At 43.4% G+C, this 17802-nt stretch overlaps 1 protein-coding gene across 1 annotated transcript in view; it reads left to right on the plus strand.

The window, feature by feature from the left end:
- LOC109425976 (ras association domain-containing protein 10) overlaps positions 1-17802 on the plus strand; it is a 159250-nt gene that overhangs the window by 90366 nt on the left and 51082 nt on the right. The window lies entirely within an intron of this gene.

Below are 17802 nucleotides of genomic sequence, written 5' to 3' on the forward strand. Positions count from 1 at the left end.
TAGTGTTTTACCAGAACGATTCTAACTTCGTGAAAGATTAACCTATCGACCCCAAACTTGTACCAATGATGCACATATAATAGGTTAACAAACAGTAAAAATTTTAGAATTGTTGATGCACTCTATGAAAAGTTACAGCATGTTGAACATTTTTGTGAGAGAAAAAAAAGTTGCCTATCCCAAACATTTTGGCCATCCCCTGTATGTGGAGCTAAAAACAATGAAGCGTGATTACCCGTACACTACCTCTCTCTGGCTAGTGGCACCCATGGTTGATTATCAGGACAACAAAACAAAAGCGATGGCTTTGTAACCATAACGATAGCTCTTCAAATTACTGCAGCTTTTGGCACTAAATAAGCAGTCAAACATTTCCTTTTTAATTGATTTGATATACCAAATCGCATTATGTCAACATAAACGATTCTGGCTTTTGCGAATTTGTATGTGCACTTTAACGAGTTTATTTTACATTTATGCGATTTTATTCGTACATCAATGCGCATGCAATAAAACATCAGAACATCGTTTACATGCCTAAAGTAAAAGTTAATTTGTATTCTTATACAACATTACTAGATACATTGCAAAAACTTACAAAAACATCACATGTGATGAAAATGGTCCTTCCCCCTCACATATATGCGATAGTTACTCCAAATAGTACATTATACATTATATATAATCACACTACTGAGTGCTGCCTACAAGATACTCTCACAAATTTTATGCCGCCGTCTATCACCGATTGCAAGAGAGTTCGTGGGGCAATATCAGGCTGGATTCATGGATGAACGCGCTACAACGGACCAGATGTTCGCCATCCGCCAGGTGTTGCAGAAACGCCGCGAATACAACGTGCCCACACATCACTTGTTCATCGATTTCAAATCGGCGTATGATACAATCGATCGAGAACAGCTATGACAGATTATGCACGAATACGGATTCCCGGATAAACTGATACGATTGATCAAGGCGACGATGGATCGAGTGATGTGCGTAGTTCGAGTATCAGAGAGTCAGTATCACTCTCGAGTTCCTTCGAATCTCGCAGAGGGTTACGGCAAGGTGATTAACTTTTGTGCTTGCTTTTTAACATTGCGTTGGATTGTGTAACAAGGTGATCGGGGATAAACACGAGTGGAACGATTTTCACGAAGTCCGTTCAGCTGCTTGGTTTCGCTGATGATATTGATATTATAGCTCGCAAATTTGAGACGATGGCGGAAACATACATCCGACTAAAGAGTGAAGCTAGGCGAATCGGATTAGCCATTAATGTGTCGAAGACAAAGTACATGATGGTAAAGGGCTCCAGGGAGGAATCACCGCGCCCGCCACCCCGAATTCATATCGACGGTGATGAAATCGAGGCGGTTGAAGAATTCGTGTACTTGGGCTCACTGGTGACCGCCGACAACGACACCAGCAGAGAAAGTCAGAGGCGCATTGATGCAGGAAATCGTGTTTACTTTTGACTCCGCAGAACTCTACGATCGAATAAAGTTCGCCGTAACACGAAGTTAAATATCTACAAAACGCTGATTAGACCGGTCGTCCTCTATGGGCACGAAACATGGACCCTATGTGCAGAGGACCAACGCGCCCTTGGAGTTTTCGAACAAAAGGTGTCGCGTACCATCTACGGCGGAGTGCAGATGGAAGACGGGACTTGGAGAAGGCGAATGAATCACGAGCTGCATCAGCTGCTGAGCGGCAATTTTCATTAACTTGCCTGCATATTCATATTCAGCTGCTCGATACTCATTTGTCAACTGCATGAAAGTCAATGAATCTTTGTAAACATCTTACAAAGTGTTAAATTGCTGATAAAATATTAACGTTTCGATTTCTTTTAACGGTGCTTTAAGCTTTACACAGATCTTTTCCCATTTGATTGTTGTCGAGTGTTTTTGGAAGGAATCGTAGCTATAAACGTAGGTAATTATGAAGATGTTTCTCGATCGGCTTCATATTCAATGACTACGAATTGACTGACTGTGTGAAAAAGGAGAGCGAAAAAGAATTTATGTGTTTTGAATATTCAGTGCAGAATCATTCAAATTCGTGCTGTTTTCAGTCAATGACCATGCAAATTTTGCCCCCTTTTTGTCATGTCCAACATTCCCTTACCAACGAAATGATTGCTTTATAAGTCTCGAGCAACAATAAATCCACTGAATCATTTATGTTTCTCTCTAGCCGTAGCAAGTGAGAACGAATGATCTCTAATCAGTTTGCTTCACGAGTCAATCGGCCGATGAGGAACAGCGATCGCAGTTGGTTCGGTTTTCTTTTGCTCCGAACACACAGTTCCTAATGGCAAGCCACCGCGCGATTGTTGGAAGTTTAATCCGAGGATCTCTCCAATCATTCTTTTGAAAATTTCTCCAGGAATTCTTCCTTTTGGGCCGAATTGTTTTGCCGTTGCTACCGCGAACACGTTTTATATGCTCGATGTTATCGCCGACATCATGTATGACCGCTTCGACTCCAAAGGGTTTAAGGACACTTTCGTAATTATTTCCAGGTGAGAAATCTTTCGAGGATTTTTCCACATATTTTTCCAAGGATTTCTCTAGGAATTTATCTAAAGTTTTCAATAGAAATACTTCTAAGGATTCACATAAACTTTCATAAGGATTCCTTAAAGGTTTGCCGAAAATGATCAGGTTTTTAGAATGGCTTACAATTCTTCCAAGAATTCTTCCTAGTATTTTTTCTGCGGAAATTTTTCTACGGATTTCTCAAAAAAAAAAAAAGACATGAATTTCTTCAAGAATTCTTCCAACGTACTCTGGCGCTGTCCATAAACAACGTAGACTCATTTTTGGCCATCTCACACCCCTCTCCCCCCTTGTAGACTTTTGTCCATACAAAATTTACGATTTTTTTTATGGAGCGATACTTTGACCACTTCCACTCCCCTCCCCCCAAGAGTCCGCGAAGTTTATGGACAGGCCTTCTCTAGGGAATCTCTAGCCATTGTCCCATAATTTTTCGAAGAACTTTAAAGAATTTCTCCAGAATTCCTCCAAGATTTCTTTCAGGATTCAGGAGCTCGCCTGGATGAATATGCAAGAATTCCTCCAAATTGATAAAACTATCTTTCCAGAAATTTCTCCATTGACTACAACAAGGTAGATAATTCCTTTGGTTTCCTTTGAAAACCAATATAAAAAATCTTACAGAAAACATTACAAAGATTTCTCCAAATATTCTTCCTACGTTCACTCCAAAAGAGGAATCTACCCGAAGATTTATCAAGGAATCCTTTCAATGAAAATTCTTCAAGGGTTTCTTTCAGGATTATTTTTTTTAAATATGTTCAATATATTTTTCAAAGATTCTCCTAGGAGCTATTCCAAAGATTCTACAAGATTTTTTCAGGTTTTTTCAAGGGCACTCTCAGTATTTCTTCCAAAGATCTATTTACGTAGTCTTCTAAAGATTTCAATAAAATTTCTATCTACGGTTTTTTTTTCAGAAATTTTTTTACTTCTAGGCAGTTTTTTTCAAGATGTATCCAGGAATTCTTCCAAGGATTTCCTCAGGAATTTCAAATCTCTACAAGATTTTCTTTAAAGAATAGGGTCTGGGATTATTTGAACAGGAACACCTAATATGGGCACTTTCTGCTATAACTCAGTCAATTTTGAACCGATTGACTTAATTTTTTAAACTCGATCAGATATGCATAGTATCTAGCCATGTACAAAAATTCATGCCGGTTGGTTTGAAATTGACTGCGTTATAGTAGCAAGTGCCCAAAGTAGGTGCTCTTACGCAAATGGTCCCAGACCCTATTCTTGAAAAAAAATCTTGTAGAGATTTGAAATTCCTGAGGATTTATCCCAACGATTTTTCCGGGAATTTTTCTATAGTTCCCTTCAAAATTTACTAGTTGAAAAAAACAAGCTTTAGAAGTATCCCTGGGTGAACTTATGGAGGATTCTTCAGAACTTTTCTTGTACACAGTACACAGTTACATCACATAATCTGTAACAAAAGGATCACGTCATATCGCGCACATTTTTCTATCTGTTTTTAAATTAATAGTTTGCTTTCAGTATGAAGCTTGAATTCAACATTCCATACAATAAATTCATTAAAGTAAAAATCAGTGTAATAAAATAGAAATTTATGTGTAAACATTTTCACATTGTGTGTTTTCATGAAAGAATTCTTGGAGGGATCATTTGTTTGAATTTTCGGAAAATTCTTGGGAAAAAACCTGGAGAGGACTTCCCGAGCAGAAGAGAATAGCTACTGAATAACATATCAAGGTATTAATGTTAAATACTAACATACCTTGATATGCCTTTCATTAGGTGGACATAAGAGCCAAAATAACAAAAACGAATACCATAATTTTGTATGAATAACACCTAGAAAATGACAAGTATTATTTTTTCAATAATGAAGGCATACCTAGAATTTTAAGTGCTGTATTATTATCCAATAGTTATTGAACAGCAAAGTAATAACATTTTTTTGTTATTAAATTACCCATTTGTTCGATAGCTCCATGATGCAATAGCAAAACGTATTCTTCAGTTATTCCACTGCTAAATCAACAAATACCACATCAAGATCAACATTTTCTAAAACACCTTCAATTGTTATTGTGATGTTCTCATAACATTTTGTAGAATAATATAATAATAACAATTTTAGGTATTAGAGCACAGGCTGTTCTTTGCATGGTATTTACAAGGTATTCCCTTCTGCTCGGGTTTGAAAGCATTTCAAATGGATTGCTTTGGAGGCCTTTTGGAAAATATCTTGAAAATGTCCTTGGAGGTGTCAAAAGGTTAGAATAATCTTTATGGTAAACAGGAAATTTTGAAAAAAAAATTCTGGAGGAATTCTTGTAAGAAGCAATGAAGTAAATTCTAGAAATAAAATTGGGATGCCGCAAAAAAAACATGATTGAAACAATCTCGGAATAATCCTTGAGAGTGTTCCTGGACGAACTAATCGAAGAGAAAAATAATCTAGGGGGATACTTAGGAGTTCTGGAAAATTCTTGCATAAATTGGATAAAAGTTGCGGAGGAGTTCTTGAGCATTTGGAGGTGCAGTCCTTGGATAATTGAAGAAATACTGGAAAAAATCGTTTGAGGAAGTTATCACTCCCTAAATTACGCAAGTTTTTTAGCATTAAGCTAAAATTCACAAATACAAAAAAAAACTAAAAAAAACAAAAATTACGCAAGTTACTCTTGGGGATCATCGTAAACTGCAGTGCGGTAGAAATAACTATCAAGTACTCAGTCGATGCGTAAATTCGGTCTGGCACGATCTTTCCAAATACAGTATTTTTGAACATTGCACAATGGATCCAGAGCCGTGTTTAAGAAGACAAAAATGTTTGTGCCTAAACCTTAAGCTTTAGATACATGATGTTTTTGGGGAAGTTTCTTCTTATTTTACGACCTTTCTTCTCATTATTGTGAAATTAGGGTGGTCCCTCTAGTTTCGCTGATCCAAACATCTGCTTTTTAATAGTGTTATGTACGTTTACAAAATGTTCTACAAAGTTGTAAAAGAACTTATTTGGAGCAAGTTTGCTGAAGAAATCATTATTCTATCTCTTATGGTTCCTAACTTATATTATTTTAAAAGATTCATATTAGGGTGCTCCATGAATTTCAATTTTCCTGAAATAACTTTTAATTCATGAGAAACAAATACTTTGTTCCGAGCACTTTTAGAACTATCAACGACGCATATTTTTTCCTAAGAGCTGAAAGTTCTAGCTCTCATAGTTAAAAAGATATTGGCATTTTTCTTCGAAAAATCACTTTTTTTCAAAAAGTGAGATATGACAGCAAATGGATTTTTAATCTCTCGGTTGCATTGGAAAGATCGTAATCTGTTCGATTTAAAAGTACCCAGAACAAAGTATCGCAAAAAAAAAAAACAACACATAAAATTATATTAAATAAAAACCGATTTTCATATGGAAAGCGTAACAATTTCAGCAAACCCGACTAGTCTTTGTTAGATAGATCGAAGTAACCATGTCGAAAATGTTTAAGTTTGCTTGTAATCCATAATTTGTCAATGAACTCAACTTAAAATGTAATTTTGAGCTGATTTCCATCTATTTAATTTAATTTCATCACTTCAATGTGTGGATAGTGAAAATGTTAATCACTAGTATATGTTTATGTTAACGTAAAAGCCTATCAAAGTTACATGATTTACAATATCTTATCAACATTGTGCCTAAATGGTGATGACAGTATAAACAAACATTGGTTCTAGAATGAAATGGATGACCATTTACCAAGCTACTTTGATCTATCTAACAAAGACGAGTTGAATTTCATATGAAAATCTGTTTTTACTCAATATAATTTTATGTATTGATTTTTTTGCAATACTTTGTTCTGGGCACTTTTAGAGCAGCCAAAAACTCACAATTTTCTCGAAGATGCCAAGTTTATATGTCATCGGTTTTCAAAGTTACAAATGCTTTTCCATGAAAAAAATCGTCTTTTCGAAATTTATTAAAAAGCTTCAAACAAAAAAGGTACCTGCAGTTTTTTCATCATAAATAGAACAGAGTACGATCTTTCCAATGCAACCGAGATATTGAGAACCCATTTGCTCCTTTTTGAGATATCATTTTTTGAAAAAAAGTGATTTTTCGAAGAAAAATGCCAATATCTTTTTAACTATGCGAGTTAGAACTTTGAGCTCTTTGGAAAAAATATGCGTCGTTGATAGTTCTAAAAGTGGAACAAAGTATTTACGAGAAACAAACAAATTAAAAGTTATTTCAGGAAAACTGAAATTCATTGATCACCCTAATATGAATCTCTTAAAAAATATAAGATAGGAACCATAAGAGATACATACATACATACATTTATTTGTTCCACATCATTAAGACAAGACATAATCAACAATAGTACGCCACAATACTCGGTTTGTGGCTGCCGCTCTCCATCCTCGGTCACGCCCAATGCTCGCCAAGTCACGCTCCACCTGGTCCGCCCATCGTGCTCTCTGCGCTCCACGCCTTCATGTGCCAACCGGATCCGTTGCAAACACCAGCTTTGCAGGGTTGTTGTCCGGCATTCTTGCAACATGCCCTGCCCACCGTATCCTTCCGGCTTTGGCCACCTTCTGGATGCTGGGTTCGCCGTAAAGTGCAGCGAGCTCGTGGTTCATCCTTCTCCGCCACACACCGTTCTCCTGCACACCGCCGAAGATCGTTCTTAGCACGCGTCGCTCGAAAACTCCGAGTGCTTGTAGGCCCTCCTCGAGCATGGTCCATGTCTCGTGCCCGTAGAGGATTACCGGTCTTATTAACGTTTTGTACATGGTGCATTTGGTGCGTGGGTGAATCTTTTTCGACCGCAGTTTCTTCTGGAGCCCGTAGTAGGCCCGACTTCCGCTGATGATGCGCCTCCGAATTTCACGGCTCACGTTGTTGTCAGCCGTCAGTAAGGATCCGAGGTAGACGAATTCCTCCACCACCTCGAAAATATCCCCGTCTATCGTAACATTACTACCCAGATGGATCCGGTCGTGTTTGGTTCCGCCTACGAGTATGTACATTGTTTTTGAGGCATTCACCACCAGTCCGGCCTTTGTTGCTTCGCGTTTCAGGCGGGTGTACAGTTCTGCCACCGTTCCAAATGTTCTAGCGATAATGTCCATGTCGTCCGCAAAGCACACAAATTGACCGGATTTTGTGAAAATCGTTCCCCGGCTGTTGAGCCCGGCTCGTCGCATCACACCTTCCAGCGCGATGTTGAAGAGTAGACATGAGAGTCCGTCACCTTGTCGCAGTCCCCGGCGAGATACGAATGAACTGGATAGTTCACCCGAAACCCTTACGCAGTTTTGCACACCGTCCATCGTTGCTTTAATCAGTCTAGTCAGCTTCCCAGGAAAGCCGTTTTCGTCCATGATTCTCCATAGCTCTGCGCGGTCGATACTATCGTATGCCGCTTTGAAGTCGATGAACAGGTGGTGCGTTGGGACCTGGTATTCACGGCATTTCTGGAGGATTTGCCGTACGGTAAAGATCTGGTCCGTTGTCGACCGGCCGTCGATGAAGCCGGCTTGATAACTTCCCACGAACTCATTTGTTTTAGGTGACAGACGACGGAAGATGATCTGGGATAGCACTTTGTAGGCAGCATTCAAAATAGTGATCGCCCTGAAGTTCTCACATTCCAAATGGTCGCCTTTCTTGTGAATGGGGCAGATTACCCCTTCCTTCCACTCCTCCGGTAGCTGTTCGGTTTCCCAGATCCTGACTATCAGCCGATGCAGACAGGTGACCAACTTTTCTGGGCCCATCTTGATGAGTTCAGCTGCGATACCATCCTTACCAGCTGCTTTGTTGGTTTTGAGCTGGTGAATGGCATCCTTAACTTCCCTCAGCGTGGGAGTTGGTTCATTTCCGTCCTCCGCTGCACTGGCGTCGTCGTTCCTTCCGTTGCCGTGGGCTCCCGTGCCTACGTTCTCCACGCCATTCAGGTGCTGATCGAAGTGCTGCTTCCACCTTTCGATCACCTCACGTCCGTCCATCAAGAGGCCTTCGTCTTCATCCCTGCATATTTCGGCTCGCGGCACGAAGCCGTTGCGGGATGCGTTGAGTTTCTGATAGAACTTCCGTGTTTCTTGGGAACGGCACAGCAGTTCCATTTCTTCACACTCCGCTTCTTCCAGGCGGCGCTTTTTCTCCCGAAAGAGGCGGGTCTGCTGTTTCCGCTTCTGTTTGTAACGTTCCACGTTCTGTCGAGTCCCTTGCTGCAGCATTACCGCCCTCGCTGCGTTCTTCTCCTCCAAAACCGTTCTGCAATCTTCGTCGAACCATTCGTTTCGTCGATTCCGTTCCACGTACCCGATGGTGCTCTCGGCTGCGTCGTTGATGGCTGCTTTCACTGTACTCCAGCAGTCCTCTAGAGGGGCCTCATCGAGCTCGCCCTCGTCTGGCAACGCGGCTTCGCGCCGGTACCGTACATTGTTGATGACGGAGAGTTTTGGGCGCAGTTTGACCATCACCAGATAGTGGTCGGAGTCGATGTTGGCGCCACGATAGGTCCTGACGTCGATAATGTCGGAGAAGTGCCGTCTGTCAATCAGAACGTGGTCGATTTGAGATTCCGTCTGCTGTGGTGATCTCCAGGTGTAACGATAAGGGAGGCTGTGTTGGAAAAAGGTGCTACGTATGGCCATATTTTTGGAGGCGGCGAAATCAATGAGTCGTAGGCCGTTTTCGTTCGTTTGCTGGTGGGCGCTAAACTTACCAATCGTCGGTCTGAATTCCTCCTCCTGGCCTACCTGAGCGTTCAAATCTCCTATGATGATCTTGACGTCGTGGCTTGGGCAGCGGTCGTACTCGCGTTCGAGCTGCGCGTAAAATGCGTCCTTGTCATCATCAGTACTTCCGGAGTGTGGGCTGTGCACGTTTATTATGCTGAAGTTGAAGAATCGGCCCTTGATCCTCAACCTGCACATTCTTTCGTCGATCGGCCACCAACCGATCACGCGCCTCTGCATATCACCCATCACGATAAAAGCTGTTCCCAGCTCGCGTGTGTTGCCGCAGCTCTGGTAAATGGTATGACTACCTCTAAACGTTCGCACCATGGATCCTGTCCAACACACCTCCTGCAGCGCTACGATGCCGAACCCGCGGTCCTTCAGTAGATCGGCGAGTATGCGGGTGCTCCCAATGAAGTTGAGAGATCGGCAGTTCCACGTACCGAGTTTCCAATCGCAAGTCATTTTTGTTCGCTGGGGTCGTTGCCGTTGGTCTCGGTTCGTATTATTCTGTTGCTGATTTTCCGTTACAATGGGTTTTTACGGCTGGCTCGTAGGGCCTGACACCAACCCCCTACTTTCCGGAGGACCATAGTGCACAGTTGAGCTTAGAGTCCTTCCCTGGCACTCGGACGTAGATCAGCCGCCCCTAACATGGGGATCAGACGCTGTTGTGAGCCGCTCCTCCTGGAGAACAGACGCTCAGGTTTGCCGAAGCAAACCCCCCCTTCATTGTCAGCCTACGACCAAAGGTCCCACCGGGGTTGGTTACCCGATCTTCCCTTAGGTTGCTCATAGTTTCCGGCCGGTACCGCGTGGAGGTAGGGATAGGAGTTGCTGGGCAGAGGCTAGTGGATCACAATGGGATCTGAATTGCGCAGCATACCCAGCCTTTACCGTGCCAACCATAAGAGATATAATAATGATTTCTTCGGCAAACTTGCTCCAAATAAGTTCTTTCACAACTTTGCAAAACATTTTGTAGACGTACATAACACTATTAAAAAGCAGATGTTTGGATCAGCGAAACTAGAGGGACCTCCCTAATTTCACAATAATGAGAAAAAAGGTCGAAAAATAAGAAGAAAGTTTCCCAAAGACACCATGTGTCTAAAACTTATGGTTTAGGCACAAACATTTTTGTCTTCGTAAATACGGCTCTGGACCCATTGTGCATTGGTTTTCTTCCGCTCAGTCGAATCTTTGCTCTTGCCGTAAATAGATCAAGGTATCAGTAGTGACGATGCGATATGAAACAATGAAGCCATTTGAAAGAATCATATTTTATTTGTCATCTTGATTAAACCAATATCACGATATTGAAACAAACCATGCAAATGCATTTCATACCGATTTGATTTCCATCCGACTCATTGTCATCCTCTCCAAGGACAACTTTGAGGCGACACGACGACAATCTCTATCAATCCATCATCCCCCGATTGTTGCGGTCGCGACTTTGCATTCAAACAAGTCGCACACATTGTAAGGAGAGGCTTTCAGCCCTTACCTGCTGTTACCCGGCAGGGCGGCCTAAAGCAGGGTACCTCCACTAAATTAGGACTTCGGATGGAATTAATTCGTAAAATAAATAAATTTTGCAATTTTAAATACTTATATTCTAACTGACCTTTTTACCCCGTTCTCCCCTTCGCACTATGTTGGTCGACTTCGTTGGGGCCCTTGCTGCAGTGGTGGTGGTGGTCGCTGTTTCGCTCCCGCACGGACTATGCGGAGCTTCTTCCTTCTTCTTATTCTTTCTCCTTCTGCTTCTTCTTCTTTTTGGGCACTTTCGGGTCGCCGAAGCAACCGTCCTTGGCGTTTAGCTAGGGGGAAGAGCGTACTCCTTTATCAGATCCCCCCTAGCGACATTGGCGATGAAACGCCGGGCAAATTCACTCGCCGTGAATTGCCCTGGTAGCAACCGCAATTGACTACCACAGGTGGTGAGCCCCTTTACACCTACCTGTCTTCGTCCTCCTTGACGTTTAGCTACACGGGCGAGACTAGCTCTACTGACTGAGCCCGTGTAGCGAGGACGGTGGGTTTCCGGACACTTGACTGTACCGCCGGGAAGCGAATAATCCTTGACGATTAGCTTCCCACTATGGCGGTGGTCCTACACCCAAGCACTGCACTTTTGCACTGCACTACCGTTCACGAACCGGGCCGGCACTTCGACGGGGATCACACGCGATCACTCCCGGATACTATTGGGAGTATTCCCACTGGCGAAACGCGTTCCCGGAAGGCACTAAATGGCACTTTTCACGGGTGGAAAAACGGTCACCAAAAACGCGTCGCACTTCATTCGCGGTTCGTAACGATCTCCTCTGTCAAAACAAAAAAACACACACCGCATCTCCACCGTATGCAATTGTTTTCTGCTGCTGTTTCGATCGATGTGTGCCATGTGATGGGGGAGCTTGGGGGTCAAATGCCTCACCGGTACAATATGTGCGATTTTATTTCCCTACACTAATTTCACAAATCAAATAAAAATATCAAAATAACAATTTAAAATGATTCAAAACACAGTGGTGTACATTAATTTAGAACGAAATTGTAACCGCGGGTTACAATCTCGCCCACACCGAGGAGAAAAAAAATGGAAACCATTTTTTTTTTTACTAACCCTAACACCTAACACCGATAACAAAATATATAACGAATTAAAATGAAATAAATTAACAAGGAAATAAATAAAAATAAATAAAAAAGTGTAAATAAAAAAATCTGCCTAACCTAACCAAACAAAGACATTTTCCACAGATTAAAATGTAACAAAGACACAATCAGGGAACGACCGAACAAAAAGAAAAAGCTAAATCGGTACATCGTCTCGTGGTTGTTCTGCAGACAAGGACTGGGACCCGTCGCTATTAACGGCACCAGACCACCCTCGGACACATCCGGTTCTCAATGGGAGAGCTAAGAATCTTCAACTCCCCCAGACCAATTCGAGATAACACTCAAAACAACCTGACTTCCTAAAACCCTGCTAGCCTCCGGTCGGAAGTAGCATAGCAGAGGAACGGTTGTCGTGGTCTTGTTTTTCTTGTTATTCTTCTCTTCCGACGTCCAGTATTCCCGTCCTGACGGTATTTATACTTTCTCGACAGATGGGGTTTCAATTCAATCCACATTCATCCAAAGTGTATCACTCATTCATCCCAATCACTGGCCTACGCGTACACACAATCACACAAGACATTTGAATGAACACCCCGCCATTTCACACACTTTCATTCATTCTCATTTTCACTCATACAATACATTTTCTCACTCGTACAGCATACAAAATACCAAAACAAACGGGCAATGGACGCAAGGTATTGTCTTTTACGCTACAAGTAAATCCTTTCCTAAGGATACTTGAGCAAGACACCGAACGTGAATGCAGATCAATTACGAACTGATTCCGTTTGGAATCAGTCGAATTTCCCTGATTCTGGCAGGTAAAAACAACGAAGAACAAACAAATTAAAAAAGGTTAAAATTGGTGTTGTCATCTATGCGCGGGAAATGAACTTGAAGATAATTTTAGCGTACAGGTGCGCATACATAGATGACCTCCCGAATGGGCCGACGATCGCGGTTTGAGTCCTTCTGTCAGGGAAGGAAGATTATGTTGGGGTGTATTGAGGTTGAAATGAGGTAGTGACCCCTAGAGGTTCACAACCTCGAAGAGTTGTCAGGTGCCGAGAGATTTAAGTGTCGACTCCTGAGGAAAGAAGATGATTGCCAGCGTGAAGTGATGCGCGATGCTCCCGGATCCATCGATCTTCGGAAGCTCCCAAGTGAGCAACCCGGTGAAGTCGATGTGGTGGATCCGAGGAGCTCCTAGAAGATTTTATGTTCACGCTGGCTTGGGAAAATTTGCTGTCTCCCTCCAACGGCTCAATCAGGCTGTGTGGGCGACACCATTCTTCTTCAGGTCAGTATTGTGATTAAAGTTAGTGTAATAACCGCTGTGTCCTAGTGGTGACAACCGTAGTCGTCAAGCCAATGTTTGAGTCTTGGGCTGTCGCTAGGGTTCTGGAATCAGACACTCCCTGGTGTTCCACTAACTTTTCCCACAACCTCACACTGAAGTTGATATCTACTTGCAGGTCATCATTGAGCAATATGCAAGCAACGGATGCCTGGATCAAAGTAATGGGAAAGTTTACTATCTTAGAAGTGAAAATTAATATTCACCCCTCCTGTACCAAATAGGGAAAAAACGCTATGAAATTTTGACATGGAAACAGCCTTTGAAGAATTGGTACAGATAGGAGCTACGGGGAACTTTCATTGAAGATTTACAAAGGGATTAGATTGCCACCATGTTTAATTGGATCTAATCCCATTTTGCAAGCAATAAGGGCAGCGAGAAGCTTCAAATCCCTTAAACCCACACAGTACGCAGAAAACACGCTTGGGCTTTGAACACTTTTCATGTTCATGCCCCTGAATTCCGCAGTTGTAGCACACTCCCAAGTGTGGCGGACGGTGTTTGTTCACCAGGGAGCTCAAACATATTATGCCTTCTTGTCGCGACTGTGGAGATTTAGGGATCGGGCTAGTCTTCTCTCGGAGATTTCTTTCGGGTCGACCTCCCGTTTCTTTAAAACGAAGAGGTGGAGGTCTATTTCGTTTTGGTGACGATGGAGGGCTATTCTTGTTGTAGAATACCCTTGGTTTGTATACATTTCCATTGTCACGAGATTGTTGTTGCTGCTGGCTTTGTTTATAACCATCATATGCAGGCTTACTTGAAATTGTAGATGCTTCCTTGGGAACTCCAAATACTTTTTGGTAAATGGAGGTTTTGGAAGCATCAATAGTCTTTCCGATGAGCATCAACTCGGACAATGTGTTCACCGGCTTGAAGACGAGTACCTGTTTGTAATCAGGCCTCAGGTTTCGCTTGAGGATGTCTAGCTTCTCATGGGAACTTAGCGGCGCAGGCATAGCACGGAAGATCTTCTCCATCTCAAGATAAAAATCTTGGAAGGATTCATTCCTCTGCTGTCGCCGCTGAGACGCTTTCATCCTCAGCGCAGCATCAAGTTCCGGGTGCACGAAGTTCGCCTTTAACTCGCACACCAGGTGGTTCCAGTTGTAGAACCGCTTCTGGGAACGCATCGCTTGAAACCAAGCCAACGCGTTACCGGTGAACAAATGCATTGCCGAGCTAAACAGTTCTGCCTCGGACATTTGTTCTGACTCAGCGTAATGGTGGACACATTCCAAAAATTCGTTGAGTCCCATTCCTTCGTCATTCCCAGCATACTTCCTGATTTTCCAATCGGCCACCCGTTGGGGCCGCCGCTGGTAACCGGTGAACTCTACCGATGTTGCTCTTTCCGGCTGACGCGGAAGCGTTACATTCGGAAGAATAGTTCGATAAAAGTTCTGGGAATTGTGCGAAGGTCCGAGATTCTCGAAATTTTTGGAATTGTCCGCATTACGGAAGTCAAAACGTCTTTGAAATGGTTGATTGGGTAGTCCAAGGTTCTTGCTAGAAGTTTGCTTCTGCAGGTTCTCCGGAGTACCCAAACCTTCTAACGCTTGCCGATCAAAATCAGGCAAATCCGGTAGATCGGGACTTTGTTGCAATCGAAGATCTTGCGTATCTACCGGCAAACTCGGAGAATTTACGTTAGGCATTATTTTGTTGACGATGTCCTGTAACTCAGAAATCTTTTCACGAAGTGTTTGCACTTCGAGGTTAGTTTTCTGTAGTCCGGATGCAATCGTACCAATGGACGCAAGGCCGCTACCTAGTTTTCTGACTACATCTTCGAGTGAATCAACTCTAGATGCAGTCCTAGTTTCGCTTTGATTGATTTGCTCTTGCGTCCTTTTAATCTCCGCCCTTATGTCAAGTAAGACATCGCGAATTTCTTCGCCCACCGCCTGATTGGAGGATGCTTCAACGATCGGAAGTTGGTTTCCTTTCGGTGAAACATCCTTTCCCGCGGCAATTTGAGCCAGCAAATCCTCACCATCATCTTCTTTGTCTTCCTCGGTTGGCGTGAGGGGAGGCACTAAACTATTCGCGAAGTGGTAGTTATGGAGGGCTACCACATCGCTCAACAAATCTGCAAAGACCTCATTGGCCTCCCCCACGACATAGTTATTGACGATTTGGAGCCGAGCACCCAGATGGAGCAATCTGCTCCGGTAAACCTCCTTGTTCGGACACCTGTACCCCAAATCTTCCTTCATGGACTCAAATTTGCCACGACAAAGTTCCAATTCCGCGTCAATATCCCCTTTAAAGGAGCGGACAGCGGTCTCGGAGCATTTCTGCTCACTGACCAAAAACGCTCGCAGTTGACGACGCTTTTTGGAACTTGATTGACCCGATTCAGGAGGGATAACAACACCGCGGGAGTTCAATTCAAAGTCAATTTCGTCAGTTTCTAAGTGATCGGCACGCAAATGAAAGTAGGCGACGTTGAACTCCCCCAACGTCAACATGTCGATCAGCATTTTGATAAATGAGCAACACAAATTTTCAAAATGTGGACGAAATTAAAACTTACCAACTGTTTCGTAAGTATAAATACGGTGAGGAATAATTTTCTAGCTCACTAACGGTTCCAAAATGGTTTTCAGTTATCAGGTTGAATCAAATGCTACCCCAAATCGGCCTAGAAGAATCAAAAATCCCGCCCTGAGAACAAAGAGACCCAAAATGCACCAATTCGTTCTGCAGACGAGACGAATAACCGATTTAGGACACAAAACAACAAAATAAAATAAATAATACGACCACGCGACTGTGAAAAATGTCCCCACCACTGTGTTTATTCCACCCAAAATCCAAATTTTGGTGGAAGTACCCCTCGCTCAGTGAGAAAAATCGAAGATTTTTCGTCAAATTTACGTTGGGCGCCAATTGTAAGGAGACGCTTTCAGCCCTTACCTGCTGTTACCCGGCAGGGCGGCCTAAAGCAGGGTACCTCCACTAAATTAGGACTTCGGATGGAATTAATTCGTAAAATAAATAAATTTTGCAATTTTAAATACTTATATTCTAACTGACCTTTTTACCCCGTTCTCCCCTTCGCACTATGTTGGTCGACTTCGTTGGGGCCCTTGCTGCAGTGGTGGTGGTGGTCGCTGTTTCGCTCCCGCACGGACTATGCGGAGCTTCTTCCTTCTTCTTATTCTTTCTCCTTCTGCTTCTTCTTCTTTTTGGGCACTTTCGGGTCGCCGAAGCAACCGTCCTTGGCGTTTAGCTAGGGGGAAGAGCGTACTCCTTTATCAGATCCCCCCTAGCGACATTGGCGATGAAACGCCGGGCAAATTCACTCGCCGTGAATTGCCCTGGTAGCAACCGCAATTGACTACCACAGGTGGTGAGCCCCTTTACACCTACCTGTCTTCGTCCTCCTTGACGTTTAGCTACACGGGCGAGACTAGCTCTACTGACTGAGCCCGTGTAGCGAGGACGGTGGGTTTCCGGACACTTGACTGTACCGCCGGGAAGCGAATAATCCTTGACGATTAGCTTCCCACTATGGCGGTGGTCCTACACCCAAGCACTGCACTTTTGCACTGCACTACCGTTCACGAACCGGGCCGGCACTTCGACGGGGATCACACGCGATCACTCCCGGATACTATTGGGAGTATTCCCACTGGCGAAACGCGTTCCCGGAAGGCACTAAATGGCACTTTTCACGGGTGGAAAAACGGTCACCAAAAACGCGTCGCACTTCATTCGCGGTTCGTAACGATCTCCTCTGTCAAAACAAAAAAACACACACCGCATCTCCACCGTATGCAATTGTTTTCTGCTGCTGTTTCGATCGATGTGTGCCATGTGATGGGGGAGCTTGGGGGTCAAATGCCTCACCGGTACAATATGTGCGATTTTATTTCCCTACACTAATTTCACAAATCAAATAAAAATATCAAAATAACAATTTAAAATGATTCAAAACACAGTGGTGTACATTAATTTAGAACGAAATTGTAACCGCGGGTTACAACATTTCTTAAAAGGTTAACCCGACCACAGCTACAGTCTTCCCTCACCCCGACCCACAAGATGACACACCAATCCAACCTACCCTGCTGGCGCTGGCACTAGCTGTTGCTGCAGGTCGTCCAACCCGGGTGGGTCCCCCACCGCCGTGAGTCGAAGATATAATTGAATTCGGCGGGGCCAATTATTTGCCGCTGGTTTGCAAATTGAAAACCAGAAACTCGGCGACGACGCTGCCGCTAACTCTGGTGCTGCGCTGACTGCCTGGGAGAGAAACACTCCTTGAAACTCGTTGGAGGCCTCTTTAGGTCCACGACGACAGAAGCGGCTTAGATGCGCGCGGTATGGAGCGCACCTGAGATGTAATAGATTTGCGAGTTGACGCTAGTGGAGCACTGTTAGTAGGCAAAAACCGCCCGCCGTCCATATGATCGTACTCAGCTGGATGGTTGGAGGTGCTACTAGGTAAAGGCCAAATGCTTGGAAGAGTGCTTTCGAGTAGTTGCTGATGAATGGTTA

This window comes from Aedes albopictus, chromosome 3 (genome assembly GCF_035046485.1).
Source record: "Aedes albopictus strain Foshan chromosome 3, AalbF5, whole genome shotgun sequence".
Taxonomy (NCBI): Eukaryota; Metazoa; Arthropoda; class Insecta; order Diptera; family Culicidae; genus Aedes; species Aedes albopictus.